The 18,376-nt window shown below is 41.5% G+C and overlaps 1 protein-coding gene across 2 annotated transcripts in view; it reads right to left on the bottom strand.

The window, feature by feature from the left end:
- The window catches only part of prickle2b (prickle homolog 2b), a 96,730-nt gene that overhangs the window by 40,300 nt on the left and 38,054 nt on the right, over positions 1 to 18,376 (bottom strand). The window contains exon 1 of one of the 2 annotated variants that reach the window (XM_078947382.1): positions 15,322 to 15,344. The exons of the other annotated variant lie outside the window; for it this stretch is intronic. The gene's annotated coding sequence lies outside the window, so the exon portion shown is untranslated. Of the gene's footprint in view, positions 1 to 15,321; positions 15,345 to 18,376 lie in introns of those variants that run through there. 2 annotated transcript variants of the gene reach the window in all.

Below are 18,376 nucleotides of genomic sequence, written 5' to 3'. Positions count from 1 at the left end.
GAGACCACCTACATGTGGGAGGATGTCACACAAGCAACACACACAAAAAGATGTTGTGGAGGAAAAAGGCCAAACACTGACAAACGTGGCTAATTTATATCCGACGTATCAACTTGTGGCCAAACATAGAAGCCTTTCAAGAGGTTTAGAAAAATCCAGCATGTCCACTGGAATTTTTCGTTACTGCAGTTTTCTTTCAAAGATTAGAGGGACTCTTGCAGCGCAGACGCTCTGCGTACATGCTGCTGCATTTAGAGATGATGGGGGGAGCTTGGTTTTCCAGATAGCCAGAGCAGCATCTAAGTGTATTATGTAGGTTAATTAATAGCCTAAATCTGTTTCCCATTATCTCTGAATGCTTGTTGACGGGGGTCCCCAGCCACATTCAGCACTGTGTGGGGGCCTGTGGTCTGCTCTGATTACATCAGCCAGCCAAGGCCACGAAGGATCATTTTCCCCGTCCACGACGCTGTTGTAGCCACCGGCATAAAACCCACCAGAGAACAACAAGCTGCAACAAACAAACAAGACAAACCAAACAGAGAACAACAAAAAAAGGGTTCAAGGCCTGCACAGACAGAGCAGACACCATTTCCAGGAAGCTCCTCATTTGGCTGGAGCAGGATGTGCGTCGATATCAAAGAAAGCGGCAAGTTGGAGTTCATTGTCCAACTTCAAAGGAGCAACCCCCTCCCCTTGATTTTTAGATGCTGCTTTATGATGCAGTGGCAGACAAACACCACGAGGCCTCTGGTAGTGTGTGTGTTTTATAGCGATGGTGTTAGGTTGGGAGAAAGCTGCAGCAGAGGTGGATGGATGGACGCACAGACTGATGAAAGAGTGAGGGGATGTGCTTGTGGGAGGAGAGACTTTCTCCACTAACTAGCTGTGACCCAAACCAAACAGCAGGGCCTTTTTTTGACTTCTGCCTGGGAGGGTGGGGGTTGACACCTTGATGTCAGCAGGATATAAACGCATGTGTGTACGGGCCAGCCACGTCTATAAAAGAACGGTGAAACTGCAAACTAAAAGGCATCGATTGAATAAAGAGCACAACTAGAATTAGAGAGAATGTTGAGCTTCATTTTAAGGTTTTTTTTTATACAGAGGTGGGCGTGCTGAGATAAGAGACGGCCAGAAAGCAGACAGAGGACATCTTATCTGGAGTGACTTTTTGTAGGAGACTACGGAAAAATTCAGTGAAAGTTGGAACCTCAAAGTAGGGAATTTAAAGTTTAAGACATGAAGATTGAAAACACAATATCTTAATTATATTGACAGATATTAATACACATTCATGTAAAAAAAACTTAGTGGTCCAGAGGAAACCAGGGTTTGTTTCCTAGGGTTTGCAATGAGCTTAATCTAGTGTGGGTCTTTAGGCAAGACCCTTCACGCTACTGCCTAACTAGGTAGCCACAAGGAGGTCCAAGTCTGGGTCTCCCTGTGCCAGTCCCCAGCCCGGAAAAATACAGGGTTGTATCAGGAGGGGCATCAGGCGCAAAAAAATATTCTGTCAAACCACCTGAGTGATTCAGTGGAAGCTGATTTGCTGTGGCGACCCCGAAGGAAAATGCCAAAAAATTGAACAACAACATCTCCGGTTTGAGTATCTAAACTGTAAGTCAAAGGTTAATGGTCTGAAGAGGACTTCTCTTATACACTAAGACAAACAACAGTGCATTGGAGATTAAGATAGCGATTACCATATTTTTAAGACTGTAAGTCACTCTGGAGTATAATTAACAGACGCCAAAAAAAGCAGAAAAAAAAGAAAGATTAAACATCCAGTATATGTATATATATATATATATATATATATATATATATACAAGGAGCGGCTGGGTAGCAGTTGGTAAGGAGCAGGATTCCCAGGGGTGGAATAAACAATTAATTAGAGCTGTGATGATGTCAGATTTTTCATCACCCCCCTCGAAAAAAAAAAACACAAAATCCCCTGGCGGCCGCATCAGAAATAAATACAATTACAACGTAGTATTCTTCATTAACAAATGACAGTAACAATTAACTACTACCTATCTAACTAATGAACTAACTATATAGCCTATGTAGGTGTTGTAGATTGACTGCGACTATGTGACCACCATATGCTGTACTTAAAAAAAAAAACTAAAAAAAAGAAACAAAGTGCGGTGATGCGGTTATTGTCACAGCCCTACAATTAATGGCAATGGAAATTGGGCAATTACCATAACAATGGTGAGCAATTAACATCACCCAGTGAGGGTCATCGGGCAAGACCCTTAACGCAACTGCCTACCTCAAAACATGAGAGACAATGAACCACACGTCATGCCGCTAAGACGTCGCCCGGCAAAACAAGGTCTGCGTCAGGTGCCAGGGGACCAGAGCAACCTGATGGAATATGGGCTACTAGAACAAGACGGAAATGGACCAGATGTGAGAGCAAGGTTCTGTTAGAATGCTACCACTCAAGTAATCCCACCCAGGGGGGTTACATGCAGAGATTGTGGAATGAATGGATGCTCCGAAACCCACAATCAAGGCTAACTGCCAAACACTGGTAGGCCAGTGCTTGTACATCCACAAACGGCAACTCCTATCACAACTTGAGATTGAAGTGTTACAATACAATTGCAATACCATGGGAGAGCCAGAACAGCAAGTCAGAGAGGAGGCTATACCACACTCCCACCCTGAGCTTGGGTGCACAGCCTCAACAACCACAGATGTGCTGACCAAGGCAGCAACTGACCTGAAAGACAAGATCATGTCTAGAATGAACAATAGGCAACCCTGACACTAGCTACAATGGTTAAGTGATGTACCGCCTGAAAATCTTCTGGAAACTGTGAATGAAGCATTGAGGGTAATTCCAACCACAACAATCACAGAAACCAATGAACTGGTTTACACTTCAGCAGCAGTGATCCTTGAGATGCGTGGGTATAAAAGCAACCATGGGAGAAAACAATACCCACCATGGAAGCAATGGTTAGAGGTCAAAATCAAGGCAACTCCGAAGGATGTGAGTAAGCTGACAGAGGCTCAAAGAGGTACAATGAGAAAGCAAGTACCTAAGAGATACAGATGCCCATACCTGAAGCACTTGAAACTGCCAAACAAATGCTCTTAGCCTTGAGCAGCCGCCTAAAGAGGTACACAAGAGACAATGAAGCCAGACGGATAAACCTCAACCTGCGAAAGTGCATGCTCAGTGGCAGGTGAGGATCACTGAATGCTTGGAGCTGTACAACATCAACAGGACTCTAAGAGCCTTCATAGGAAACTCAATGAAGCTGTGGAAAACCACACTTGAAGCCAATGAGAAGCCACTTGCACAAGTGTCCATCAAATGTGGGATATACCATGGTGATGCTCTGTCCCCACTGCTGTTCTGCATAGGTCTGAACCCCCTCAGCCAAATCATCAACAAGACTGGCTATGAATACCGACTCAGAAATGGGGCCAACATCAGTCACCTCCTCTACATGGATAACATCAAGCTATATGCTAAGAGCCAGCGTGACATTGACTCCCTGATCCACACCTACAGGATCTACAGTACTGACATTGGGATTTCATTCGGGCTCGAGAAATGCAGCCAGATGGTGACAAAGAGAGGCAAGGTAATCCACACAGGAAGGGTCTCACTCCCAGAAGGAACAATAGCAGACATTGAGGACAGTTACAAGTACTTTAGGCAAATGGCAACCTGGAGCAGGCAACAAGGAAAGCTGCAACAGCTAGATACCTCCAACAAGTAAGGCAAGTCCTGAGAAGCCAGCTCAATGGCAAAAATAAGACCCGGGCAATAAACAGCTACGCACTGCTAGTTATCAGACACCCTGCAGGAATAATAAGATAGCCAAAGGAAGAGATACAGACCACGGATGTTAAAACACGAAAGCTCCTCACCATGCATGGAGGGTTCCATCCCAAATCCAGCACCCTGAGACTGTATGCTAGCCGCAAGGAAGGAGGCCGAGGACTAGTGAGCGTAGAAGCCACTATCCAGGATGAAACATCCAAGATCCATGAATACATCAGGCTCAACGCCCCAACTGAAAATGTGCTCAGTGCATGTCTCAGGCAATGGAGAGCAGAGGATACAGTGCTGGAGGACAGATCCTCATGGGCGGACAAACCCCTGCATGGGATGTACCACCGGACCATAACTGAAGTGGCTGATATCAAGAAGTCCTACCAATGGCTAGAAAGGGCTGGCCTACAGGACAGCACTGAAGCACTCATCCTGGCAGCTCAGGAACAAACCCTGAGCAGCAGAGTGATAGAGGCTCTATAGATAGAGATCTACCACACCAGACAGGACCCAAGGTGTAGGCTGTGCAAAGAGGTGCCTGAAACAATCCAGCACATAACTGCAGGGTGTAAGATGCTGGCAGGGAAAGCATACATGGAGCGCCACAATCAAGTGGCTGGAATAATATAGAGGAACATATGTGCAGAATATGGACTGGAAACCCCAAGGTCAAAATGGGAAAAAACCTCCGAAGGTGGTAGAGAATGAAAGGGCAAAGATCCTGTGGGACTTCCAGATCATGACTGTTAGGATGGTAATGGCGAACCAACCAGACATTGTAATGGTGGATAAAGAACAGAGGAAAGCCGTTGTGGTGGATGTGGCAGTGCCAAGTGATGGGAACATCAGGAAGAAGGACCATGAGAAACTGGAGAAATACCAGGGACTCAGAGAAGAACTGGAGAAAGTCTGGAAAGTGAAGGTGACAGTGGTGCCTGTGGTAATTGGAGCACTCGGGGCAGTAACCTCCAAGCTGGAGGAGTGGCTACAATAGATCCCTGGAAAGCCCTCAGACCTCTCAGTCCAGAAAAGTGCAGTGCTAGGAACAGCTGAGATACTGCGCAGGACTCTCAAGCTCCCAAGCATCTGGTAGAGGATCCGAGCAGAGAAACCACCCGCTGAAGGGTGAGAGGGGCTGGAGTATAATCCGACGTTTACACCAGGCTCTGAAATGTGTGTTCCATATTTAAAACTCTTGTGTTCACTTAGCGCTATGAATGTTTTTGATAACGTTTTTAGACTCTACATACAAAACGGACAACCACTGAACGTGCACTGAAAGTTAAACCAGATTAATTTTGTCCAATCAAGGACTCTGATTTGATAGTGACGAATTGGTGGCGTCCTTTACAATGCCAAGCCTTTAAAAAATTGTTAATGAAAGAGAAGTTAATGATATTGGTTCGTGCTCGACCAGAATTCTATGACATTAAGTCCTTCATATATCGGACTAGAGCCGTGAAAGAAAAAGCCTGAACCAAGATTCATGAGATATCGACAGTCTATTGTGAACACCATACGCCAGGCATATGAGTACATATGCATATGCCATGTGCACATATGCCTGGTATGTCACAGCATACGTCAAATTTTGGGGAGGAATTCATTTAACAAAATACAGGAACAAGAACAGATGTTTTATCATAAAAGGCAAATGATAATAATGGAATAGATAATAATAATACTGAATATATGCTTGGTTCACTACAATAACACATTGATGCTTATTTAACTCATGAAACATGGGAGTATAATAATTTATGAACACAACATACAGTATGAACAATTATTCAGATAACATTGACATAAAGAACATACTAACAAGTCAACTAAACTATATATCAGTTCAACTCACTAAATCCATTCAATTCTTCATCCTCTGTGACACTGATAAAAATCCACCTGGCCGTCTCTCCTTCTGCCTTGCTGTCAGTAGCTAATAGTGACACACACCTACAGTGCAGTCTAGCAGTTGTTAGAGGGAAAGTAAAGGGTACATGAGCATATTTATAAAAAAACAAACAGAGGTTACAACTGAGTAAAAGTCGCTCTTCCGACAACAAACGATGCAAAAAGAAAGGGACTTCTAATCCAAACATTATGATAGTTTTAGGACAGAATTAGAAGGATGCTAACAATGTGGCAAGTCTCTGGTTTGCTCACACACACTCACAGAAAAGCTTTGTTCTGCAGGACCAAAGCGGAAGGAGCAAATGTACTTAACAAACAGACTTTAACTTTGATTAATTTCTTTCATTCCTTCAAAATCTGTTAAGATTTTCAGATCTTTGGCATGTAGAAAAACAATGAATTAAATTCATGAATATAATGAGATACATGCAACTAGGTACAGTTATGATTTGTCTGTTTCGCCAAAACTTGTAGTCAGGAATTTAATTGCTCAATCTTTTGTTTTGGACACTCCACATTCCTTGGTATTCAATTACTGGGGATGTTTATCTCCCCCTCCCTCCTTCTTTTTCTTAAATCTAACACAAATCCACATGCAAACCATCCTTGCAACAGACACCACAAAACATCAACCGTTCTTCAGGACAACAGGCGATACTGACTGTGTTTGTTAAGCCCTCGTTTGGCAGATCATGGCAGAAAAATTTGCAGATCTCAGAAAGCATTGAGCAGCTATCTGAAGCTGCATAAACTACAGGTAAAAAAAAACAGCGGAACAGGCGGACTAAACAGTCCCGATAATGCCAGGAACAGACTAAGACCTAGCTGTAAAGAATCAGAGGACAGTGGGAGCTGCTTTGCCGGAGGATGACTTTCTTGGAATCAAACCAATCTAGATGATTTGTCCGTGTGAAGCAGAAGCCAAGGTACACAAATGCAAACCGTCTCTAATGACACAATAAGTCAGAAAACACTACAGTCCTCCTAACTGTTGAAAACTTGTTTGTGTGCGTGTGACAGAAAAACGAGTATGCAAGCTCACACAAAAACACTACAGTACACTACTGTCTGTCACTGTCACTACACTAAGGATTAAACTAGAACCATCCAAGTAAGCTTTCACTTTGCCCTCTGTGTACATTACACTGGGCAGGAATAAAGGTAAACACAGAAACATAGAAGTTATTTTTTTTAAATTAAAATTTACCGCAATGTTAATAATATGATATTTTTAAAATGGGCTATTTTCTTTCCAAATATGTCAACTGCACTGACACAAAGGAAAGATTCTCCAAAAATACTCAGAACATTTTTTGTTTATTTTATCTCCAAGTATCATAGCAGAAGATCAAGATGATGCCCCCCCCCCCCCCCCCCATAGTTACATTGTCAATTAACTTTTTAAATAGCCCCTATTAATTATAATTAATACTCAAATACATTTTTGTTCTTTGAAAGAATATGTTGAAACTGGGCGCTTGCACCAGTTGTTGGTTTTGGGGAATGCCTGTGTCCGTTATCCTGTAAGATTTTTTAGCAGAAAAGTTAAGGAATTATGTCATCAGCATATACCTCACATTCAACACCATGACAACAGCTTGGAAAGATGTTTATGTTCCTGCCAAACATCAATACAAGCCTAAAGGTTCTTCACATCAAACCTGTGCTTGAGTATTGGGGGGGGGGGGGGGGTATGGGTGCAGAGTACCAGTTTTACCCTTTTACCCTGCCATTTCCCTTGGCTATCTTTAAAGACCCACTCCCAAGACAATCATGTTTTTGTTGTTTTTAACATATTCTTGTGGCATTTTTATCTTACAGATGACATAGAAAATTAAGCTTACATTGCAATTTCAGAGTATTTCTTTGTTAAACTTGTTGTGATTCAGGAGCAGATGATAAAATGTGGTTAGAAAAAGCTTGTAGCAGTGACCTAGGGGCTACAGTCAGAGACCACAAGCTCCCTGCCCCGTTCCATTCTAATGCATCCACTTGTGGACGACCAGATCCATGTACATCTTTGTAGTTGTCCTCTGAGCTGGCACCTGGCTCAAAACTGTACGGCTGGATTGCTCCAATATTGGTCACCATTTGTGTCGCACCAGTAATGTTAGGTTGGGGGCTGTAAACTAGTAGGGGAGCATGTAAAAACAGAGGGATTGTGGTTAAATGAGGGCAGGCTTACTCCGCACCAACAGTCCCGCCCACAACTCCTAATAAACTCCTTCCGCTCTGCAGAAACTATGTCCTATAAAAACAACACAGATTTTCTAATTTTGGCCAAAAACGGCATAATCAAAAAAAAAAAAAAAACTCTGGGAAATGCTTTAACAAAAGATCAGAGACAAAGATGATGAAAAGAAATATTCACCATCACTGTCCTGCTATGCACACTGCCTCTTCTCTCTTCTCTTCAAAGAAGAAGAACTTGTCAGTAAAACTAAAGCAACATAGCCCATCCAGAGTCATTTCCCCCATAAGGGTCCCTTCCCTACTTTCAGGGAAAGGGAGCAGGAATCAATTTCACACTGCAGATTAATATTAACAGGATTTATAGAATGGGATTAGGTAGTGTCTGGATTCAGAAACTGTTCTGCACCAAAATGCATGAAAAGTGTATATTTTGACATTTTCTGGAAAAGGGCAAATATTTCGGCACAGCAGATGCTCCTGGAAGAGAAACATCAGCTGGGTTGATCATAAACTGTGGCGTTGCTCTGTCAGGATGTCGGGCATTTAAGATCTGGAACATCACAAGCTTGTGTGTGATCATAAAGTAATACACACTCTTCTATAATATACAAAACGGTGATTAATATTCTTCTGTTTGATCTTCACATACTGGCTTCAATCACAGTCATTTCCCCTTTTTTGAATGTTTGAATTATTGGATCCTCTGGTTTCTATATCCGTGCAAAAGCTTTTCATCATAAAAAAAGGTGCAGATGTAGGAAAAGGGCAACAAGGACTGCTCCCCCGCATCGCTTTCCCTGCACTCTGAGGATGCATTGTTCATGCAATGCTACAAACTGGCAGGTTATCACAGCGGTGTGCAGCGGCGGAAACCGCAGGACAGCCTGGCCTGTTTATTGCAGAGCCGGAATGTGCTTTTTGCCTTGACTTCCATGTCTCTCGCAGCATGTCTCTGGATAACCACAATTTCTTGTGCATTACAAGACTGTCATGCAGAACAATAGGCTGTTTTACAAAACCACACAATCCCATCACCACTAGCCTGTATGTAAAGACCAAATAAAGGTGAAAACAGTTTGGTTTGTGTAAGACAGAGAGGCAGGGCACAGTGGGTGGCAGGAAGACAGAGATCATCTGTCATGAGTTGCAGACTGTAAAAAAGTGGGTTTTTTTGCAAGGCAGGAGCTGGTCACAAATTTGTGTGCGTGTGTCCAGAGCTCAGTGTGTGTGCGTTCTCCTGGCATGATTGAGCAGGTCTTGCAGCCACGCCAAGGCTGCGGTTACTCTGCAGCCAGCGGCAGAGGCAGCAGAGCACAGATACTTCATTATGGCCTCTTTCATCACCTCTGGGACAGCTTGGCCCCACTCTCAGACTCTATTTCTTTCCATGTAAATGTGTCTAACTTTACTGTTCAGGTTACAGATGCAAAAGTCTCTTAGTGTCCTCTACCGTTTTCTCTTTACCTTGTTACTTCCCTTTTACCATATCAGACACTTTCCTCTAGCTTTGCTGCTTTTTTCTCATGTCTACCTTTCTCCAACCCTCACTCCATACCCCCCCCCCTTTTAATTAACTCTAGACCTCTTTGTCCCTGCATCTGACCCATCCTCCCACACTCTCATTAGCTCTTTGCAACCCCCCCTCCCCCAGACTCCACTCATTTTTCATACGTATTACTCTTCCAGTCTGTCCTGTTAACATCACTCTGCAGCTTTGTCTACTGAAATTGTCAGTTTCTAGCACAGCATCATTCCCAATTCTCACTGGTGTTACACTAGAAGCATCAGAGGACACAAAATAAAACCAGATTTGTGTTCAAGGAATCAAGTCTGTACCTTTTATAAAATATGAAATGTGATTTCTTTCCTGGAACTCAGTGGGAAGAGAGACAGCATCATGTCTAAAAGTCCCAAAGAAAGGAATTGTCCCTGCAAACGAATGAACTTTTGGACAATTTCTATGAGGTCTGACATGGAAATAAATAAAAAATAAATAAATAATATATATATATTTTCTATCTTTTGCTGTCTAAAGTAGGGCCGCCCAATCCTGGTCCTTGAGATTTAGCGCCCTGTTTGTTTTCCAGTGATTAGCTGAATCAGGTGTTTCAACGCTCTGACTGACAGAGCACACCTGATCCATGTAACAAACAGCAGGAAGTGCAGGCAGAGCTGGAAAACAGGCAGGGTGAAATATCCATAGGAACAGGGTAGGGCAGCCCACACTGCAGCAGAATCAGAAATGGTTGTTAGTGCAGTTTGTCTAAAAATATTTTAGCGTTTATGCATAGTTCCTATCATTACTTCATGAAAAGACATGTTTAAGTGTGTTGCTTTTTTGTTTATTTACATGGTTCTTTGACTAAAATAGGGCAAAAAACCCAATGGTCTAATATATATTCTAAACAAGCAAAAAAATGTGTTTGTTTTTAAACAAAAACAATCTTTTAAAAAAAGGAAGTGACTAGTTGCATATGATTAGGGCAGCAATGTGCATTTTGGCTTCACAGATTACAAAGTCCTGCATTTATGTCAACAGGAATAGCAATTGGAACAGCTTCAGTTTTACAAGATAAAGTTTCCACATGTCAAAGAGAAATATGCGTTTCTCAGGTTAGATCATACTTTTTTTTGCTCAAAATGCACAGTAAAGTGAATTTTTAAAGAGATTTAAACTTTTTTGTCTTTGAAGCTCTTTACCTCAAAGCTTTATGATGTTCAACCAAAGCTTGTATACGTGAGACTTAGGATCATTAAGATCAGATATCAGTCTCACATAAAGCAGCTTTAGCTTTTTTCCAAAGACATAAATGAGCGTATTTGGCCCTTCATGTTGCTTTTCCTAATCCCCCTTAAATGTGTCCATGTTTGTGTGCAGCTGTGTATTTGGACCACATGCGTATGGAGCCTACCTGCTGTCCCATATGGTTGGCATTCAACCTAATTAAAGCTTTTTGTTGCCCCACAAACTGGGTGTATTACCATAAGAGCCCCTCAAAGTCCTGTATTTATGTCAACTTGGCATTATAAACAAGGATGAAAGGAGAACAAAGTCTGATTCTCTGCATGTTGCTATAGAGACGGAGCAAAAGTTTCCAGGCAACGCAGTAAGTAACCAAAAACAGCATCTTACGTGCCCACATTGTGACCATAAATAGGATCTCGGTAATGTGAAAGACTGTGACTGAATCTTTTATTTCACTTGTGCTGATCAGTGTCGTTGATCAGAAGCCAGATTAAGTGAGATCTAGCACAAGCTTTCCTCCATTTAGTTTGACACGAATCAAAAATAGGCTTTTCCACTGTGAAAACTTTTTTCCACAGACAGATTAGAGGTGGTGTGTTGTTGTGTTATGGGGCTCATGTGTTCCCAAACCAAACATGATAAAAAAAAAAACAAGAGAGGGGTGAGAGAAAAATCAGATTACTTTGTCTCAAACGCTGCAGCTCAGCTGTTCATCTCTTCTTCTTATTAGTTCTTGGCGGAGATGGAAAGCCGCTCTGCATCCCATGAAACTCCAATCCGTCTTTTGGTGTGTAATGAAGTCGAAGCAGGACGGGAGGTGGTCCTCCGCTAAATGAATGCTACTTGGGTCACTTCCACAATCATGCTGAGAGATGGTGAAAGAAGATAGTTGAAGAACAACATCTGGGGTCTCTTTGAAGACCCGTTGTGGGAGACCAAAGGAAATGGAGCTAGTGTGAACACATTTATCTTTTTTAGACTTTGAGTGCTAGGGTTTAAAACATTAAAGACTCTGTGAAGAAAATTGTGTTTTTGGTGTTTCTAACATGTTCTTGTCACATTTTTCTGATCATGGAGGACACGTATAAAAAAAAATGAGCTTAAAATTGCATTTTGGAGTATTTCTTCATTCAAATCAGTGTGAATCAGGAGCAGATGAAAAGGTGCTGTGTGAAAAAGATCGTGTTTGTGACGTAGAAAATACGCTGGGTGGGCTAAAAGCTCTCTGCATCAGTCTGGATGTCTCTGATGCATCCACTTGTGGACAAATAGATCCATGTACGTCTTTGTTTTCCTCGTCTGAGCCGACATCTGCCTCAAAACTGTACACCTGGAGGCTCCTGTATTGCTCGCCATTTTTGTTGCACCTGTAATGGTAGGTTGGGGTTGTGAGGGGCTCTAAACTAGCGGGAGAGCACATAAACAAATAGCTATGAGCAAAGGGGAGGAAAAAGGGGGTTGGAATTGCTCCACACCAATGGTCCCACCCACACCTAAGAGGCACATTTCTAATAAACTATAGCTGCTCTGCAGAAACTATGTCCTAGAAAACAACACATTTTTTGCTAATAATGGCATAAGCATAATTAGACCACTGGGAACATTTTACAATAGACCAGTACACAATCAGAGTGGGACTTTAATGAGTGAAAAAAATCATTAGATATAAAAGCATAAAAAGGGAAAAAAAATCATTTTCCCTGGTCATTAGAGATGCTTAAAAAGTTAAGGTTCATCCAAAGGCCTCTGCATTCTTCATCAACATGAGTCAACACAGCCGGCAATTCAAAAACTGAAGCCTCTTGTTTTGTTTAAACATAGTGCTATTGTTCCATATGAGTCTCAGCATTGACAATGAATGATTCAGCAAGATTTCTAAGGTAATTTATTTAAGCTTGGTAACCTAATCAAGGGACCGTTTCACTGTCTCATGACACGAGTCACATTGTTTTGCCAACCTTAAAATCATTTATGTATAAAAAATAAATAAACAGATCAGAGACACATTCCTTGCATTTTTCCACCATTTTTAGGATGTCATGAGTTCTGTCCACTCCCCATTTTCTTTCTCTTCTTCCCATTTTCTTCCTTCATTCTTTTCAGTCTTCTCCTTCCTAAGTGACTATGTGTCCGTCCCAAAGCATCTCCATCCTTCACACTCTCCCACAATCACTGCAGTCACTCTTCGGTGAGGTGCAAGCGGACCTTTGCATTTGACGGACAGATCCTGAGTGGCGACATCTCCCTGCGGTCAACCTTATCAGTCGCCGAGCCTGGCAGAGCTGATTGGCAGCTTGCTTTTCCTGGCTGCACTTTTAACCTTTCAGTCTCTTGAGTGTTGTGTGAGTGAATGTTTGAGTGTGCATTTTGCAGACGCGTGCATACAGAGAACATCACCAGTGCCTACGCACACAAAGAATCACTCCTGAGTGTGAGAAAAAACATTTTCTAAATTGAAATGACCCAACTGTCACCCTCTTTCTCAATGAATAATAGGATTTTTCAGATTTGCTCTTTCAGCTCAAGCTGAGAGCTTTAAAGCTAACTCCTACTCATTCTGTACTTTAGGTCAGATGAAATAATGTTTCTAAACCAGCGTCATCATCTTTGCTTGTGTGAGTTAATAAAGCAGTATTAGAAGTGGCCACTCTCTGAAGGGCTATTTGGTGATAATGTTAAGAAAACACAGAGGCTCTCAAACCATTGAAATTTATATCACACAGCAGAAAAACCATGAACCTTCCAGTGGTGTGACAGTCTACCCCATGATCAAAACAGATGTTCAAACTGAATACTGACAGGATGTAAAAGTGAAGCCATCAGGCGATGTCCATCGCTTAGAGTTGGAAGAGGCTTTGTGCGAAATATCAAAGCGGTGTACATTCTTGTGAATCTTGCACCAGGCTTTTTCTCTTTCACAGCTCTATTCCAATATATGACAGACTTGGTTTTGTGTAATTCCAGTCTGGCAAAAACGGTAATTATTAATTTTTTCTTCATGATCAATTTTCAAACAGTTCCGTGAATTAAAGAGGACGCAATCCACACGTCACTGCCAAATCCAAGTCTCAGATTAGTCAAAGGTCAATCTTGTAAAACTTTTAATGGTCACGCGATTTGTTTATAGAGCCCAAAAATGGTTGATAAAACTCATGTAACTACATGTGACAACGAGAGTTTTGAACACGGAAGCCCAAAACCCGCATTTACAAAGATTTTATTGGTAGTGGTCACTTGAATGAGGATGTAGCTTAATGTTGATGATGACTTTCAGCTTCTGGCTGAAATGTGAAAATGCGTGAATGCGATCTAGAAAATGTAGTGTTGCATCATCAGAAAGTGACAAAAAAGAAGTGGATGAACGACAGATTTACAAGCCTTTTAGGGATTCACATGATGAAGCATAATCAGGTTTTGAATCAATGGCACAGATCAATGCATCTCTGAGTTGATACACCGCTGCCTGCCAACTCCTCCATATTGATTGGCTCGCAGCAAACAAACACAGGCGGTGGGACAAACAGCAGGGGGGAAAATGGGAGGGGTTGTGGGTGACCAAAGTCAAACAGTCGCTTAGCAAATCAATGGTAACACTTGCAGCCTGAGGAGAATGTAAAGCCCCACATTCAGAATTTGACTCATCGGTCTGATTTTCCATTCACCTCTGACCCCCTGATTCACTGCTTCCTTCTGCTGCGATGAGCTGAACAGATCCTGATCTTCTGACTCTGAGAAAATGAAATGAAACACAGAAGACAGCCAGTAGATTGAGGGACCTAAATCCCTAAAGTGGCTCATGTAAATATTCTCTACACATGAAAACGCATAAAACCTTTCAAAGCAAAATTTAAATCTGTTTCAAATTCTTTGTTAGCTGGTGGAAATAGTCTAAAATCAATTAATGAATAATTGAGCTTTTATGAAATGGCTTTTAATATGTAACCCCCTCCGACAAAGCTCCCTATAGTAATGGAGACAACAGATTGCACTCTGACTGGATTTGGCATTTGAGATAAGAGTCTGGTTTAAAAATAAAGAAGGCATTTTGCACAGCTGTAAGATGTTGGGAGGCGGGTGTTTTCAGCTCGCTAAAATCTCAACAGCTGAGATGACAGGACGCCTCCACTCTGTCCACTTTTTTCTGCACTCCCCTCTGTGGCGCGCTTGCATTTTCATTCCCCTTCCTTAATATATCACTCCAGTGTCAATGAGGGCTTTGCTGTTCTTTCTCCCTCGACATGCATCTTCTCGCTTCCATCCTCTCCACTTGTCTGACGATAAAGCCACCCACGCCTGGCAACTGCACCCCCCCAACCCCCCAGGGAAGAAAAAAAAGAGAAAAGGAATCAAGTGATGTTTTGATACGACTTTGCCATCATTCAGTTAAAAAAAATAACATCACAGAGCATCCACTGAACCCTGTGCTGCTACCTTTACTCAAATGTTAAAGAATGGATGACGAGATAAGCTCTGAGCGGCATTAGGAAATCTCACAATCACAGCTGTTTAGGAGGGGTTAGCTGTCCACAGAGCTCAAGAAATTCAATTTACTCCACCCCAGGGAAAAATTTGGCCACCCTTCCAATGACAACTCCTTATTAGCAATTCATCCCTTTGAACTCGTCATGAACAATATGAGTGAAAATGCTGCAAAAGGTTTACTCACTGCTTTCTCACCTCCCCCCACCAGACCTGGGAATGAGTTGGAAGACGGGAAGAAACGCATTAAACTAAGATGGGGGTCCAAAGGGAGCAGCAGCAGGGCAGCCGCCCGAAGCGGACACTCTCAGCGGCACCTCCTAATTGGAAAAGTCTGTGTTCATCCCTCTGATCACAGAAAGCAGACGGAAAAGAAACTGTCAGCCTTCAGTGAAGGCGATGAGGACACGAACACTCCAGCAAAGAGATGGTCAGCAGGATGAGGGCAAAGAAAAGGAATGAGGCGCTGAGAGGAAATGACAGAGCTCTTCATCAGATCACTGTGAGTGGAGATGACCAAAAAGAACAAAACATTCACTACGGAAACCATAAAGACACTAATGATTTTTTCCGGGAGCTGTCCTAACTGGGATAAATGGAAACAGGAAACAGATTTATAGGAGCAAGAAAAAATGTCAGGAAGAGTTAGAATGACCTATGAAGATAATAAGAACAGTATTGAACAAAATTGAACAAAATATGAACAGTTTCCTGCTGTAACTGTTTAATTTTCTAGATGAAATACCTTTCCAACTTAAATTTCATATAAGGAACAACAAATTTCACTTAGAACAACAGAAAGTACAACTTTATTATTGTGCTGTTTCATATGAAACCTTATGCTCAGCTTTTTCCAAAATTCACAAAAATCTGAGAAATATTCATGACTGTCACTTGACTTCTGCAAGAGGCATGAAGAATATCTGAACATATGAATTTCAGGGTCCAAGTTTAAAAGATTGATAAGTCCACACTTTGTTTTTTTTGCAGTACAATATTTTGTAAAAACCTTATAGTCTACTGTAGTAAAGGAAAATCCCAACCCAAAAGACAAATGTTGGAAAAAAACAAACACAGACTCAAGAAGAAAAAATATTGGGAAGATGCTTCATAGTCACCCTTTGCTTAACCTGTCTTCACTCTGTGCTATAAAAATGTTCAACTGTCAAGCCTTGGACCTTAAAAGGTCTGATGGAGTAGAGATGAGACAGTTTGTCCCACAGTCAAACGATACTGTAAAAATGTGATTTTTATTGTATTTCTAATGTAAATTCAAGTCTTCAGCTGAAATTATTCTTTTGAAACTTCCCATTGCAATGTTGGAATAGTATTCTCTGTTCAGCAGTTAATCAGTCTGCTGCACTTCCTATTAATCCATGGCGGTAGCGCTCAATGGAAACATCTGCCAGAACACTTTCCAAATCGACTGCTCTGTATACGTTGAACCACAAGAAATGTGAATTCAGTGAGTAGGCGATAACTTAAATCAGAAGTCTTTCCTTGTAATGGGTCTCAGTGTACTGACTTCTACACAAACTAAGCCCTTGAAAAGAAGGTGCCGCCCACCTTTCCTGCCAGCCATGTGTCAAATAAAGATAAATGAGTGACCACAGGAAAGGCTAGTCTCTCTAACCTTTGGAGGCTGAGGTTTCTGGCACTAACAGCAAGTGTAAGGCGCACCGATCAGCAGCTCCGCTATGTGGTGTTAACACTGTACCCCTACTGTTCTCTGTAGTGTGAGGTAGTCAGAGTCTCAGATGGAAATCTTGAGGGATTTCTGGAAAATGGGAGCCCTACACAGCAAAACAAAGACTTGTTATGCTGTGTCTGCTGAGACCGGCTTTTAGCTAACATTAAAACATCCATCAACGAACAGGGGAGCCGCAAACGGAGGAGGACAATGATGAGCAAGTGAGGGCTGGAGTATTCTGCATAAACTACACAAAAGCCCACATCTTTGAATAATATTTATAAAATACTAAACTTTAGACGCTAGGCCCCAAAAGCACTTGTTTTCTGCCTCTGAAAGCTAACCTGCTGCAGTACAAAGGCCACCATCATAGATACTAAAGAAAGTCACCCAGCTGTGTCAGCAACGATTATGCTTAGACAAAAACAGCAGCAGGGGAAAAGGGTGTTTCCTGCTGCATCAAAAGCCTGCTTAAATATGTCCTCACATTCCTAACATCCAACATGTCCACTTAAAAAAAACAAAAAGAGGTATATTTTGTCACTTCTGAAAACACGACACCCCTTACAAAGGTTTCAAAAAGGACCAGAGTAATCGTGAGAGACGGTCCCCTTCAAGTGGCTGCACACACTGGAAGCAGGTCATGTACTTAAACCTCGCTTTCCTTTCCTACAGGAAGAAATGAAACTATCAATCATTTTCTGTGTCCCTCAGAGAGAGACAAGTCGGGGCCAGAGGGCCAGAGGTACACACACACAAAGCACAGCTGAGGGTTGCCTTAATCACAAAAAATAAAGGCTGCTTTTTCGAAGTTAATACAAATAGGTAATAGTTAAAATGTAAATGTATGTATGGAGAACTGTTTGTAAAGTTAACAGTCAAATATTAACAGCAATATTTTTTGGTTATTTAGCCAGTTTTTGGAAAAACTGGCAGGTTTCATTTTTCAAATGCAAAGTTTTGCCTTTTAATTCATGTATTTATACATGTTACATTCACAAAATATTTAGTTGGCAAGCTAAATATTTTATTTGAAGGTCTTTTTGTTATAATTATACATTTAGTTTAAAAACTAAATGTTTTATTTTGTAAACTAAATATTACGTTTTTTCAATTTAACACTTAGTTTGCAAATTAAATATTTACATCTGACCTACATATTTATTACCCAAACTAAACATTTAAGTTTAATAACTACATATTTATATGTTAAATCAATATTTAAGTCCAAATTAAATATTTAGTATTAGGGTTATATGTTTAGTTTTTTAACATTTAGTTTGGAGCAAAATATTTTGCTTCAGAATAAATATCTAGCTAATATGCAAATGAACTTGCAGACAAGTGGAAGTGGACTACCAAAATAAAGGTGGAATTCGCACTTTCTCTGAACTGATTTGTGCCCGAGTTGTCGCCCATGTTCCTTATCGGTATTGATTTCATCTGTGTCCACCCTGCTGGCCGAAAACATTGATGAGCCGTTTTAACTGCTGGGGTTTTTTTTGTAAAAGGTGTCCCTCTCAGGTCACCACAGCACTTTAAAGAGCTGTTG

This window comes from Oryzias latipes, chromosome 5 (assembly GCF_053564925.1).
Source record: "Oryzias latipes strain Hd-rR chromosome 5, Olatipes_Hd-rR_3.1".
In the NCBI taxonomy this organism is placed as follows: Eukaryota; Metazoa; Chordata; class Actinopteri; order Beloniformes; family Adrianichthyidae; genus Oryzias; species Oryzias latipes.
The sequence above is the reverse complement of the archived record's forward strand: the minus strand, read 5'-3'. Positions and strand labels throughout refer to the sequence as shown.